Below are 13,033 nucleotides of genomic sequence, written 5' to 3'. Positions count from 1 at the left end.
CAACAACCACAACTTGAAGGTGAGACGGCCTGAAATCAGGATCGATACTGAATCCCAGGCGATGGCCACTGAAGAAAACAAAATGAGAGTCTTGGGGACAGAGGAACAAGGATAGACCTGCTGAAATAGGCCCAGACCATATGTTCACAGCCGTGGGTGTGATTGCAACAAGGCTCCCTATACAGGAAAAACTATTAGAGGTTGGCTTTCAGATGGCAGACTGTGAAAGAGCAAGAAATGGTTTTATAGAAATGGTTATGTGGCCCCAAAGTCTAGTGGAGAAGAAAATCTCTCCCCAGGTAGAACTATAAGAAGTAAGTCTCACTGTCCACTTTGCCTGAAGGAAGAGAAGACCTGAGCTTAGGATCTATACCAGGTCATGGACTAAGGATGTGAGTAGCTCTAAGTTTTAAACATTAGAAGTTCATGAGAAAGAAGTTTGCAAAAGATAGATTTCTACGAATATTCAAGATCATAAGACAGGAGTATGCCATATGAATGCTCACCATGGGCCCCCACTGAGGGGAAGATTTTAATAACCATAAAATAGGATGCCCTGTGGGTGTTAACGGGATGTTAAAAGATGACCTTTTCCCCCAGCCAGTCCAGCTCTTGATCAATGGGTTCACACACAAAGGACCATGATGACAGGGGTGGAGATTAGCCATGGGCTCAAGAATAGGAATATCCCTCACCAAGGGTGGTCAGACAACCAACAGGATTGATACCCAGTTTGCGCAAAGCAGCTAACAGCACTGGACGCTTGCAAGCATGCATGGTAAATCACTTCAGTCATCTCCAATTCTTTGTGACCCCATGGACTGTAGCCTGCCAAGCTCCTCTGTCCATGGGATTCTCCAGACAAGAATACTGGAGTGGGTTGCCATTTCCTTCTCCAGGGCATCTTCCTGACCCAGGGATCAAAACCATGTCTCTTATATCTCTAGCATTGGCAGGCAGGTTCTTTACCACTTGCGCCACCGGGACCCTTGAACTGGTATCAGGGGAGCAGCCAACTACTTGGGCAGATTGATTACAGAGGACTCCATGATGGAGGCAGGAATTTGTCTCACTATAAGAGGCACTTATTCTGGATATGGATCTGCTTTCCTTGCCTCGAACGCCTCTGCCAGAACCTCCACCTGTGGACTAAATGCAGTCTTGATATCCCATACAGTATTGTTTCTGACCATGGAACTCACTTCACAAGAAAAGAAATGAGACAGGATTCACTGGCCTTGCTATGTGCACTGTTAGCCAGTCTAGAATGGTGGAAAGGCCTATTAAAGGCCCAGATAAATTACCAGCTGTTAGACAACACTTTGGGAGGTAGAGTACCATCTGCAAGATAGAGTAATCCTCTGAGCCAGGGTATTGTCTCTCCTGTAGCCAGTCACAGAGTTCAAGAACCAAGGGGCTGGATGCAGGAGTGGCTTCTTCTAACAATGAAATCTTTTACTCACCCAAAAATTATCTGTTTCTTTGGCTTCCCTGGTGGCTCAGTGGTAAAGAATCCACCTGCCAATGCAAGAGACATGAGTTCAATACCTGATCCAGGAAGATCCCACACACTGAGGAGCAACTGAGCTTATGTGCCACAAATACTGAGCCTGTGCTCCGGAGCCAGGGAGATGCAACTACTGAGCCCACGTGCTGCAACTACTAAAGCTCACACCATCCCAGAGCCTGTGTTCTGCAACAGGAGAAGGCACCATGGTGAGACATCTTCCCGCCACAACTAGTGAGCAGTCCCTTCTCACCACAACTTGAGAAAAGCCCGAGCAGCAACAAAGACCCAGCGCAGCCAACAATAAATAAATAAAATTATTTTTTAAAAAATTATCTGTTTCTTGACCCCATGACTGCAGGGAAGCAAGGTATGTTAAAAGAGTCTAGAGTCCAAAGAGGGGAATGCCTCCACCAAGTGAGACAATTTTTTCCACCACACCGGAAGTTGAAACTGCCACTCAGCCATTTTTTAATAAGTTTTTAAAAATATTTATTTATTTCATTTTTGGCTGTGAGTGGTCTTAGTTGCAACTCGTGGGCTTCTCTCTGGTTGAGGCACATGTGCTCAGTAGTTGTGGAGTGTGGGCTTGTTGCCCTGCACCATGTGGGGTGTGATCTCCATCACAGATTGAACCCACACTCCCTGCATTGGAAAGTGGATTTCTTAACCACTAGAACACCAGGGAAGTCCCGACTCAACCATTTTGAGTACCTCATGCTGCTAAACAGACAAGCAGAAAAAGAAATCAAGGTATCCTGTAGGGTTCAGAACTCTGGCTATCAAGGGGAAATAAGCTGTTACCACACAATAGGGGCCAGAGGCTTAGGGACAGACTCACCTGTATTCCCTAAGAATCCTATTCCTGCTACAAACCCTGTGATCAAAGTTATTGCAAGACCACTGCAATTCTATACAAGAGAATCTGTCTGTTCTGTGGGCACAACACTTGACTCTCTTGCTGACTGAAGGCAGAAGGAACCTGGAAAAGATAGTTAAGAAGGAAAATCATAAATACAAGATCAACTTTTGAATAAGTCAAAGAGGGACTTCCCTGGTGGTGCAGTGGTTAAAACTCTGTACTTCCAAGGCAGGGGTACGTGTTCCATTCCTGGCCGGAGAACGAAGATTCCACATACAGCATGGTGTAGTCAAAAATAATAATAATAATAATAAATTAATCAAGGAGGTGAAGATTATAGCCTCTACTTGATCTTCCTTCCTCAGTGTACATAGTTAACATTTTTACAAACATTTTCTTCTTTCTTCTCTCTTTTCCCCACTTCTGTCTCTTTGTGATGCATATGGAGACTACCTTCACCATCCAGTCATAGATCACAGATTTTGAGAAAAAGCTAGAGGAGAGACATCAAGGCATTGGGGTGCCTTTCCTGGAGGGTTAAGAGTGCTTTTAATTACAGGAATAACAACCACTTTTTACTCCTTGGGGAGCAAGTCCCAGTTTGGGACACAGGGATATATGTTTGGCAGAAAATGGGGTACATAGAGTGCTAATGTTTGCGCCATCCACACTGTTCAGTTCAGTTCAGTCGCTCAGTTGTGTGCGACTCTGCGACCCCATGAATCACAGCACGCCAGGCCTCCCTGTCCATCACCAACTCCCGGAGTTCACCCAAACTCATGTCCATCGAGTTGGTGATGCCATCCAGCCATCTCATCCTCTGTCCTCGCCTTCTCCTCCTGCCCCCAATCCCTCCCAGCATCAGAGTCTTTTCCAGTGAGTCAACTCGAGGTGTGAGGTGGCCAAAGTATTGGAGTTTCAGATTTAGCATCAGTCCTTCCAATGAACACCCAGGACTGATCTCCTTTGGGATGGACTGGTTGGATCTCCTCGCAGTCCAAAGGACTCTCAAGAGTCTTCTCCAACACCACGGTTCAAAAGCATCAATTCTTTGGCGATCAGCTTTCTTCACAGTCCAACTCTCACATCCATACATGACCACGGGAAAAACCATAGCCTTGACTAGACGGACCTTGGTTGGCAAAGTAATGTCTCTGCTTTTTAATATGCTGTCTAGGTTGGTCATAACTTACCTTCCAAGGAGTAAGTGTCTTTTAATTTCATGGCTGCAATCAGCATCCGCGGTGATTTTGGAGCCCCCAAAAATAAAGTCAGCCACTGTTTCCCCATCTATTTGCCATGAAGGGATGGGACTGGACGCCATGATCTTAGTTTTCTGAATGTTGAGCTTTAAGCCAACTTTTTCACTCTCCTCTTTCACTTTCATCAAGAGCCTTTTTAGTTCCTCTTCACTTTCTGCCATAAGGGTGGTGTCATCTGAGGTTATTGATATTTCTCCCAGCAATCTTGATTCCAGCTTGTGCTTCTTCCAGCCCAGTGTTCCTCATGATGTACTCTGCATCTAAGTTAAATAAGCAGGGTGACAATATACAGCCTTGATGTACTCCTTTTCCTATTTGGAACCAGTCTGTTGTTCCATGACCAGTTCTAACTGTTGCTTCCTGACCTGCATATAGGTTTCTCAAGAGACAGGTCAGGTGGTCTGGTATGCCCATCTCTTTCAGAATTTTCCACAGTTTATTGTGATCCACACAGTCAAAAGCTTTGGCATAGTCAATGAAGCAGAAATAGATGTTTTTCTGGAACTCTCTTGCTTTTTCCATGATCCAGCAGATGCTGGCAATTTGATCTCTGGTTCCTCTGCCTTTTCTAAAACCTGCTTGAACATCTGGGAGTTCACGGTTCATGTACTGCTGAAGCCTGGCTTGGAGAATTTTGAGCATGACTTTACTAGCGTGTGACATGAGTGCGATTGTGTGGTAGTTTGAGCATTCTTCGGCATTGCTTTTCTTTGGGATTGGAATGAAAACTGATCTTTTCCAGTCCTGTGACCACTGCTGAGTTCTCCAAATTTGCTGGCATATTGAGTGCAGCACTTTCACAGCATCATCTTTCAGGGTTTGAAATAGCTCAACTGGAATTCCATCACATCCACTAGCTTTGTTCGTAGTGATGCTCTCTAAGGCCCACTTGACTTCACATTCCAGGATATCTGGCTCTAGGTGAGTGATCACACCATCGTGATTATCTTGGTCATGAAGATCTTTTTTGTATAGTTCTTCTGTGTATTCTTGCCATCTCTTCTTAATATCTTCTGCTTCTCTTAGGTCCATACCATTTCTGTCCTTTATTGAGCCCATCTTTGCATGAAATGTTCCCTTGGTATCTCTAATTTGCTTGAAGAGATTTCTAGTCTTTTCTATTCTTTTGTTTTCCTCTATTTCTTTGCATTGATCGCTGAGGAAGGCTTTCTTATCTCTCCTTGCTATTCTTTGGAATTCTGCATTCAGATGGGAATATTTTTTCTTTTCTCCTTTGCTTTTCACCTCTCTTCTTTTCACGGCTATTTGTAAGGCCTCCTCAGACAGCCATTTTGCTTTTATTGCATTTTTTTTTCTTGGGGATGGTCTTGATCTCTATCTCCTGTACAATGTCACGAACCTCCATCCATAGTTCATCAGGCACTCTGTCTATCAGATCTAGTCCCTTAAATCTATTTCTTACTTCCACTGTATAATCGTAAGGGATTTGATTTAGGTCATACCTGAACGGTCGAGTGGTTTTCCCTACTTTCTTCAATTTAAGTCTGAATTTGGCAATAAGGAGTTCATGATCTGAGCCACAGTCAGCTCCCAGTCTTGTTTTTGCTGACCGTATAGAGCTTCTCCATCTTTGGCTGCAAAGAATATAATCAATCTTATTTCGGTGTTGACCATCTGGTGATGTCCATGTGTAGAGTCTTCTCTTGTGTTGTTGGAAGAGGGTGTCTGCTATGACCAGTGTGTTCTCTTGGCAAAACTCTATTAGCCTTTGCCCTGCTTCATTCTGTACTCCGAGGCCAAATTTGCCTGCTACTCCAGGTGTTTCTTGACTTCCTACTTTTGCATTCCAGTCTCCTATAATGAAAAGGACATCTTTTTTGGGTGTTAGTTCTCTTTTTTTTTTTTCACAGCATTAAGAACCTACTTGACAAACCTGTATGTTATACTCAGAGATTGTTCCCTTAATCTATGTAAAACGAAACTATTTGTATGGTAATCTGCCCTTCTACAAGATTCAAGTTAATCATTTTATGGCCCGGGATGAATCGTCTGGTATCAAAATTATCCCAAAATGCATCTTGTGGGTGAAGGGCCTGGTGCCATTCTGAGCCTTAAGACATTCCTTTCTTTCATTAACAGACTGCTAGTGACTGTATCGGAGAAGGCAATGGCAAGCCACTCCAGTACTCTTGCCTAGAAAATCCCATGGACGGAGGAGCCTGATAGGCTGCAGTCCATGGGGTCGCACAGAGTCGGACACGACTGAAGTGACTTAGCAGCAAGTTTTATTAGGGATTTCATTAAATTTCTAGGATTGAAGAAGTCAGTTAGGGAACACAAAGTTCATGAAGCCTCCTCAGATCTCATAGTGAACCACTGGCTCAGATTCTTTGTTGGGATCACTGCCTCTTACAGGTACAGATTACTGTAAGGATACTGCTTTGGCCCCACAGGCTGGTAGGCGGGGTAAGTCTCCCCTATCCTTAACATGAACAGCATGAAGGCGACGAAGCCGAAGAGGTGCTTACACATGAGGTTCCAATTAACAGGAGTTGGGGATGTGTCCACACGGTTCCTGATATACATGTCCAGGTCCCAGTGCATTGGTTCACCCCAGTTCAACCGCAGGTCTGGGTGGTTCCAGTCATACCATGGATCCCTCTCCTGAAGTGAGCGGTCAGGCAGTTTCGGATAGTCACCATACCTCACGCCATCATCTGGGGACGGCTCGTAGTTTTCCACCTGCATATTATACTTCTTGGCGGCAGCAGCCCATTCTTCTGGGATCTTGGGATAGGTTCCCGGGAGCATGTCCTTGGTAATGTGGGGGGCTGTCCGTGCACCTAGCGGCACCATGTTTCGGGCTGCCTTTTGCAGCCATCGGACTCCCAGGACCCCCGCCCTGGCCGCCACCATCTTCACCTTCTTCCCGTTTCACCCCGCACATGTGCCGGGTGTTAGTTCTAAAAGGTCTTGTAGGTCTTCATAGAACCGTTCAGCTTCTTCAGCGTTACTGGTTGGGGCATAGGCTTGGATTACCGTGATATTGAATGGTTTGCCTTGGAAATGAACAGACATCATTCTGTCATTTTTGAGACTGCATCCAGGTACTGCATCCACACTGCAGAGAGGAAAAGACTCCCTCTACCTCCCAGGTTCCGTAGCTGGGTCTATGAAATAAACTGGTAACAGGAGGATTAACAGGAGAAAAGGTACACAAATGTATTCATTTTTAATATTGGGTGCATGGGACATAGCAGGAAAAAAAAAAAAAACAGTAAATACCAAAAGAAAAAAAAGGGGGGGTGGTAGGAGTTAAAAGATCATATACTGACTTAGGGTTTTCTCAGTGGCTCAGTGGTAAAGAATCCACCTGTCAATGCAGGAGAGACACTGGTTCAATTGCTGATCAGGGAAGATCCCACATGCCTTGGAGCAAGTAAACCTGTGTGCCACAACTACTGAACCTGTGCTCTAGAGCCCGGGAGCTGCAACTGCTGAGCCCATGTGCCTCAACGTCTGAAGCCCACACACCCTAGAGCCAGTGCTCCACAAGAGAAGCCACTGCAACGAGAAGCCCATGCACCACAGCTGGAGAGGAGCCCCCAACTGCCGCAACTAGAGAAAAGCCTGTGCAGCAGCGATGACCCAGCAAGCCAAAAATAAAAAAACGAAACTTTAAAATATTATACACTCACTTAACAAGGAGACACTTAGGGGAGAGAGTAAAAATGATTTGGGGGAAAAGATGAATGGGCCCTCAGAAGAATATATGCTACAGTAGATATGACAGCTTGTGACAGTTTGCCTGGGAGTGGGGTCGACTTCTAGTCTCTTCCTTGAGATTTATGATAACTGAGTTCCTTTAGGAGGATTTGTCCTTAAGTAGATGAAGTTCAGAGAAAGCTTTTTCCTGAATCTGTCATTTTTCAAGCGCCTTCAGTGCAAAATAATCAATATTCCAAGGCAACATATTTTAGGCTGACATTTCCTGAACTCCTTCAGCGTCCAACCCCAGTCTCCATTTGGGGAAAAACCCTCAATGTCTGTTCCAGTCACAGTAGGGAGAAAACGCTAGTTCTCGCCTCCCACTGCTGTGTCCCTCTACAGAAGTAGAGCAGGCTAGCTCTTTCGTCTGCCCACTCTCAGATACAGCCATGGAGCAAGTTTCAGTTCAGTTCAGTTCAGTCACTCAGTCGTGTCCGACTCTTTGCGACGCCATGAATCACAGCACGCCAGGCCTCCCTGTCCATCACCAACTCCCGGAGTTCACTCAAACTCATGTCCATCGAGTCGGTGATGCCATCCAGCTATCTCATTCTCTGTCGTCCCCTTCTCCTCCCGCCCCCAATCTTTCCCAGCATCAGAGTCTTTTCCAATGAGTCAACTTGATGTGCGAAGTCCCAAGAACAGTGCTGAAAGCAGCTGGAATATATTATTAACTGTTGTTACTGTTTTTTCAACACAAGAGGCACAGAAAGGTAAGACGGCTTGCTTCCCTGAGTCAGTCCACAGCTCCCCCTTGTGGAAGCCTTGGTGACAGCCACCCTGGTAGACAAAGTCATCAATCAACCCTTTTGCAGAAATATTTGCCCTGTTTTGTTTTCTCCTTTCAACTTACTTTCTAAAAATTAATTTTATTTATTTACTTTTGGTTCCTTGGGTCTTGATTGCTGAGCAATGGCTTTATCTAGCTGTGAACAAGTAGGGGCTAATCTCTAGTTACAGTATGCAGGCTTCTCATTGTGTTTGCTTCTCTTGCTGCAGAGTGTGGGCTCTAGAGAACCAGGTTTCAGTAGCTGTGGTGCAAGGGTTCAGTAGCTGGAGTTCCAGGGCTTGAGGGCACAGGCTCAATAGTTGTGGCACATGGGCTTAGTTGCCCCAAGGCATGTGGAATCTTCCCAGACCAGGGATCAAACCCTTGTCTCCTGCATTGGTAGGCAGATTCTTAACCACTGGACCACCAGGGAAGTCTCCTTTTGTAAATTATAAAGTGATGCATAGACTTATCCTTATGGAGAAGGAAATGGCAACCCACTCCAGTGTTCTTGCCTGGAGAATCCCAGGGACGGGGGAGCCTGGTGGGCTTCCGTCTATGGGGTCACACAGAGTCGGACACGACTGACGTGACTTAGCAGCAGTAGCAGCAGCATAGACTTATCAGAGGCTGGAAGGAACAGGGTTCTGCCCAAGATCACACAACACATGTTAGGAGTACAACTAGGACCAGAGGGGTACCAGGAAAAGTTTAACAACTGGCTTAGGGGCAGGGCACATAGTTTGTAATGTCTGTAGATTTGATGATGTAAACACTCCCACCTTCGTTGATTTTAAGCTACCAATGTGACATCACGTAATGCAGAGTTGGGAAGAGATTACAGTAAGTCACACACCATTACTTGGCATTTTCTCCACATAGATACAAAAAATGTAACTTATTTCAAAGGCATAGATGATAGCAAAATGTATAAAATATGAGTTTGGGGTATTTATTGCCTTTGTTTTGTATCATTTATTTAATTTTCAGTTTCTGTAATTTACATTTTGTAATGGCTGTGTTCGGGCTCAATGGTAAATAATCCGCCTACCAATGCAGGAGATGCAGATTCAACCCCTGGGTTGGGAAGATCCCTTGGAGAAGGAAATGGCAACCCAGGATTCTTGCCTGGGAAGTCCCATGGACAGAGGAGCCTGGCGGGCTACAGTCCATGGGGTTGCAAACAGTCAAACATGACTTGGTGACTAAATAACAACAGTGGCTGTGTTCAACAACCAGCATATTCAGCGCTAGAAGGCTGAACCAGAAACTTTCTTCTAGCTTTTAGACATATTCTGTGCTGCTTCCACCAGCAGCTTGAAAGTGAAGTGAAAGTGAAGTTGCTCAGTCGTGCTCGACTCTTTGCAACACCAGGTTCCTCCATCCATGGGATTTTCCAGGCAAGAATACTGGAGTGGGTTGCCATTTCCTTCTCCAGGAGATCTTCCCGACCCAGGGATTGAACCTGGGTCTCCCGCATTATAGGCAGATGCTTTACCATCTGAGCCACCAGGGAAGTTCATCTGAGCCACCAGGGAAGTCCACCAGCAGCTTCCGTTCCGTTCCGTCGCTCAGTCGTGTCCGACTCTTTGCGACCCCGTGGACTGTAGCCTACCAGGCTTCTCCATCCATGGGATTCTCCAGGCAAGAATACTGGAGTGGGTTACCGTTTCCTTCCCCAGGGGATCTTCCCGACCCAGGGATCGAACCCAGGTCTCCCGCATTGGAGGCAGACACTTTAACCTCTGAGCCACCAGGGAAGCCCAGCAGCTTAGGCATTTTCATTTTGCACTGAGTCCTACAATTTATGTAGCTAGTCCTGCAGCCAACTCTATGCTGGATTTCCACAGCAGAACCAGGGCAGGCTTTGGAAACTTCACTTCCAAGGATCATCCTGGGCCTGGCTGCCTTCCACTGGGGAAGCCCAGACTGTCTAGAGGAACCAACCAGAAGGGCATCCTAGTACCACTCCCGTCAGCCTGAGACGAGAAGCCAACTTCACTTGAGTCACAGCACCATCTGGTGGCAGCTGGGTGTTAGGGCTCCCTGGGAGCCAAAACTGGGAGGGTCCTGGGACAAGAATTGTCCACAAAGAAGGATCCAGCAATGCAGGAGAGGAGATGTGGGTCAAAAGAGGTTCTGAGGGTCAGGGGCAGGGTAAAATAATGCATTAATACTTCCCCTTAGAATTAGAGGAAAACTCAGATGTCCCTAGAATGGTGAAAAAACAATGTCAAAAAGGAAAAAGTGACCAATGCCCATAACCCAGGATTAAAATCAACTTCTCCTGGCTCTCAGTCTAGCCATCTTTAACATACCATTTAGTTCAACAGATGCTTATGAGTCCTCTAACAGTGCCTAGGACAAGAGCATATTAAGGACTTTCATATGATATGTTAGGGGCTTTTTTGTTTTGTTTTCATGGTTTGTTTTTGTTTTTTTTAGCCAAGCCTCAAGGCTTTTGGGAACTTAGTTCCCCAACCAGGGGTTGAACCACAGCCCTACAGCAGTGATATCACAGAGTCCTAAACACTGGACTCAGGGGATCCCCTGTATTTTACTTAATTCTCACAACTTCCAGGAGTTGCATCCCCATTTTAATGATGAAGGCACTAAAGCAAGGGGAAGTTAACGCCCAAGGCCACTTTGCCGGGAAGTGGTTGGGCTGGGATTTGAATCCAGATCTGCTCTATGTCATTCAAGGGAGCCAAGGCTCAGAGTACAGGGAAGGACAGGTGGGGAAGACTAAAGAGATCCAAGAAGGTCCCACTCAGTCCACACATGATGAGGACCTCATGCGCGAGTGCTATGCTAGGCCCGGGGATGGGAGGGTGAGAGCAGAGGACACAGTCCTCGTCTGTCCGCAGCTCGTGGCTGGGTGGGGAGGCAGGACAGGAGCCTGGACAAAATGAAGGAATATGCTATGGGCAGAAACTTGATTTTATCATAAAGCCTTGGGTTCAAATCAGAGTTCTGCCATTTCCCAGCTATATGACCTGGGAAAAAGTTAATCTCTCTCCATCTCTCTGAATCTCATCTTCTTCCACTACAAAACGGAGATCAAAAGTATTTCGTACCTCATAGGACAATTGGGAAGATAACACAAGGTACACTGCGTAAGATGATCACCTGATTAATAAATAGCACCATCAGTGTGTGGTCACTAGATCACATTGCCTTCGTAGCACAAGTCATTTCCTTATTCTAAAACCTCTGGTGGGGACATCCCTGGTGGTCTGGTGGTTAATACTCCATGCTTCCACTGCAGGGGACGCCCGTTTGATCCCTGGGGAATTAAGGTCCCACATGCTGCATGGTGTGGTCAAAAAATTTTTTTAAAACACTTAATAAAACTAAATTTTAAAAGCTCTGGTAACTCTCCTCTATCCATGGATTAGGTTTGAATTTTTAGCTCTTCATCCAAGGTTCTCAGGAGTAAAGGAGTTAATGATCTTTACAACCCCATCTCCATCTTCTCTTTTCAATTTTCTTTTTAGCAACTCCAGCTTCCTCCCAATTAGACTTGTCTTCGTCCTTACTCTCCTTCAGTTCAGTTCAGTTCAGTCGCCCAGTCGTGTCTGACTCTTTGCGACCCCATGAATCACACTTGCCCTACCAATATTCCATTCCAGGCACCGTTCTAGGCACTCGAATATCTGGGGGAAGAACATTCTAAGCAGAGGGAACAGCAAGTTCAAAGGCCCTGAGTCAGGAGAGTGTTGGGAATTTTCAAGGCCACTGTGGCTGGAACAGACGGAATGAGAGGCCTAGTAGATCAAAGTCAGATCAACTTCAAGGAAACTGAGGCTGTAGCGGCTTTTCCTCTGAGTGAAATAAGAAGACATTGGAGATTTCTGAGCCAAAGTAGACTGTGACCTTTTCAGATTCAAACTCTGAATCCATTAAACAATAACACCCCATTCCCATCTCCCCCTGGCCCCTGGTAACCACCATTCTATAATCTGTCTCTATGAATTTGACTATTCAAAGCATCTCATATAAGTAGAATATTACAATATTTGTCCTTTTGTGACTGGCTTATTTCATTTGGTATAACGTCTTCATGGTTCTTACATGTTATAGGATGTGTCAGAACTTCCTCCCTTTTTAAAACTAAATAATACTCCAACATGTATATGTGCATACCACATTTTGTTTATCCATTTTTATGTCAAGGAACTCTTGGTTTGCTTTCACTTCTTGGCTATTATGAACAATGCAGCTGTGAACATGGGTGTACAAGTATCTGCCTGAATTTCTGCTTTCAGTTCTCTGGGGCATATACCTAGAAATGGAATTGTTAGATCACATGGTAGTTCTATGTTTAATTTTTTGCAGAATCACCATACCGTTTTCCACAGCAGCTGCACCACTTTACACTACCACTGTCATGCTTTTTAAAAGACTGCCTTTAGGATGAACTGCTGCTGCTGCTGCTGCTAAGTCACTTTAGTCATGTCCGACTCTGTGCGACCCCATAGACGGAAGCCCACCAGGCTCCCCCGTCCCTGGGATTCTCCAGGTAAGAACACTGGAGTGGGTTGCCATTTCCTTCTCCAATGCATGAAAGTGAAAAGGGAAAGTGAAGGCGCTCAGTCGTGTCTGACTCTTCGCGACCCCATGGACTGCAGCCTACCAGGCTCCTCCGTCCATGGGATTTTCCAGGCAAGAGTACTGGAGTGGGGTGCCATTGCCTTCTCCATCAGGATGAACTAAGACTAGACTAATAGAAGGCAAGAGCAGACACAGAGACACCAGTAATCCAGGTGTGAGATGATGGTGGTTTGCTCCTACATAGTGTCAATGGAGGTGCTGAGCAGCTACTGGATTTTGATTTAAAGGCAGCACTAACTAGATTTGCCGAGGAATTATCTTTTGAGTATGAAAAAAAGTGAGGAATCAAA

At 45.5% G+C, this 13,033-nt stretch overlaps 1 non-coding gene and 1 pseudogene across 1 annotated transcript; both read right to left on the bottom strand.

The window, feature by feature from the left end:
• Positions 1-5,948: 5,948 nt before the first annotated feature.
• On the bottom strand, positions 5,949-6,508 carry LOC129538417 (NADH dehydrogenase [ubiquinone] 1 beta subcomplex subunit 8, mitochondrial pseudogene; annotated as a pseudogene).
• Positions 6,509-9,573: 3,065 nt separating this feature from the next.
• TRNAY-AUA (transfer RNA tyrosine (anticodon AUA)) lies at positions 9,574-9,645 on the bottom strand. The gene has a single exon. It is a non-coding gene; the product is annotated as a tRNA-Tyr (tRNA).
• Positions 9,646-13,033: the final 3,388 nt, after the last annotated feature.

This window comes from Moschus berezovskii, chromosome 2 (genome assembly GCF_049115385.1).
Source record: "Moschus berezovskii isolate FMDL1 chromosome 2, NW_MosBer_1.0, whole genome shotgun sequence".
In the NCBI taxonomy this organism is placed as follows: domain Eukaryota; kingdom Metazoa; phylum Chordata; class Mammalia; order Artiodactyla; family Moschidae; genus Moschus; species Moschus berezovskii.
The sequence above is the reverse complement of the archived record's forward strand: the minus strand, read 5'-3'. Positions and strand labels throughout refer to the sequence as shown.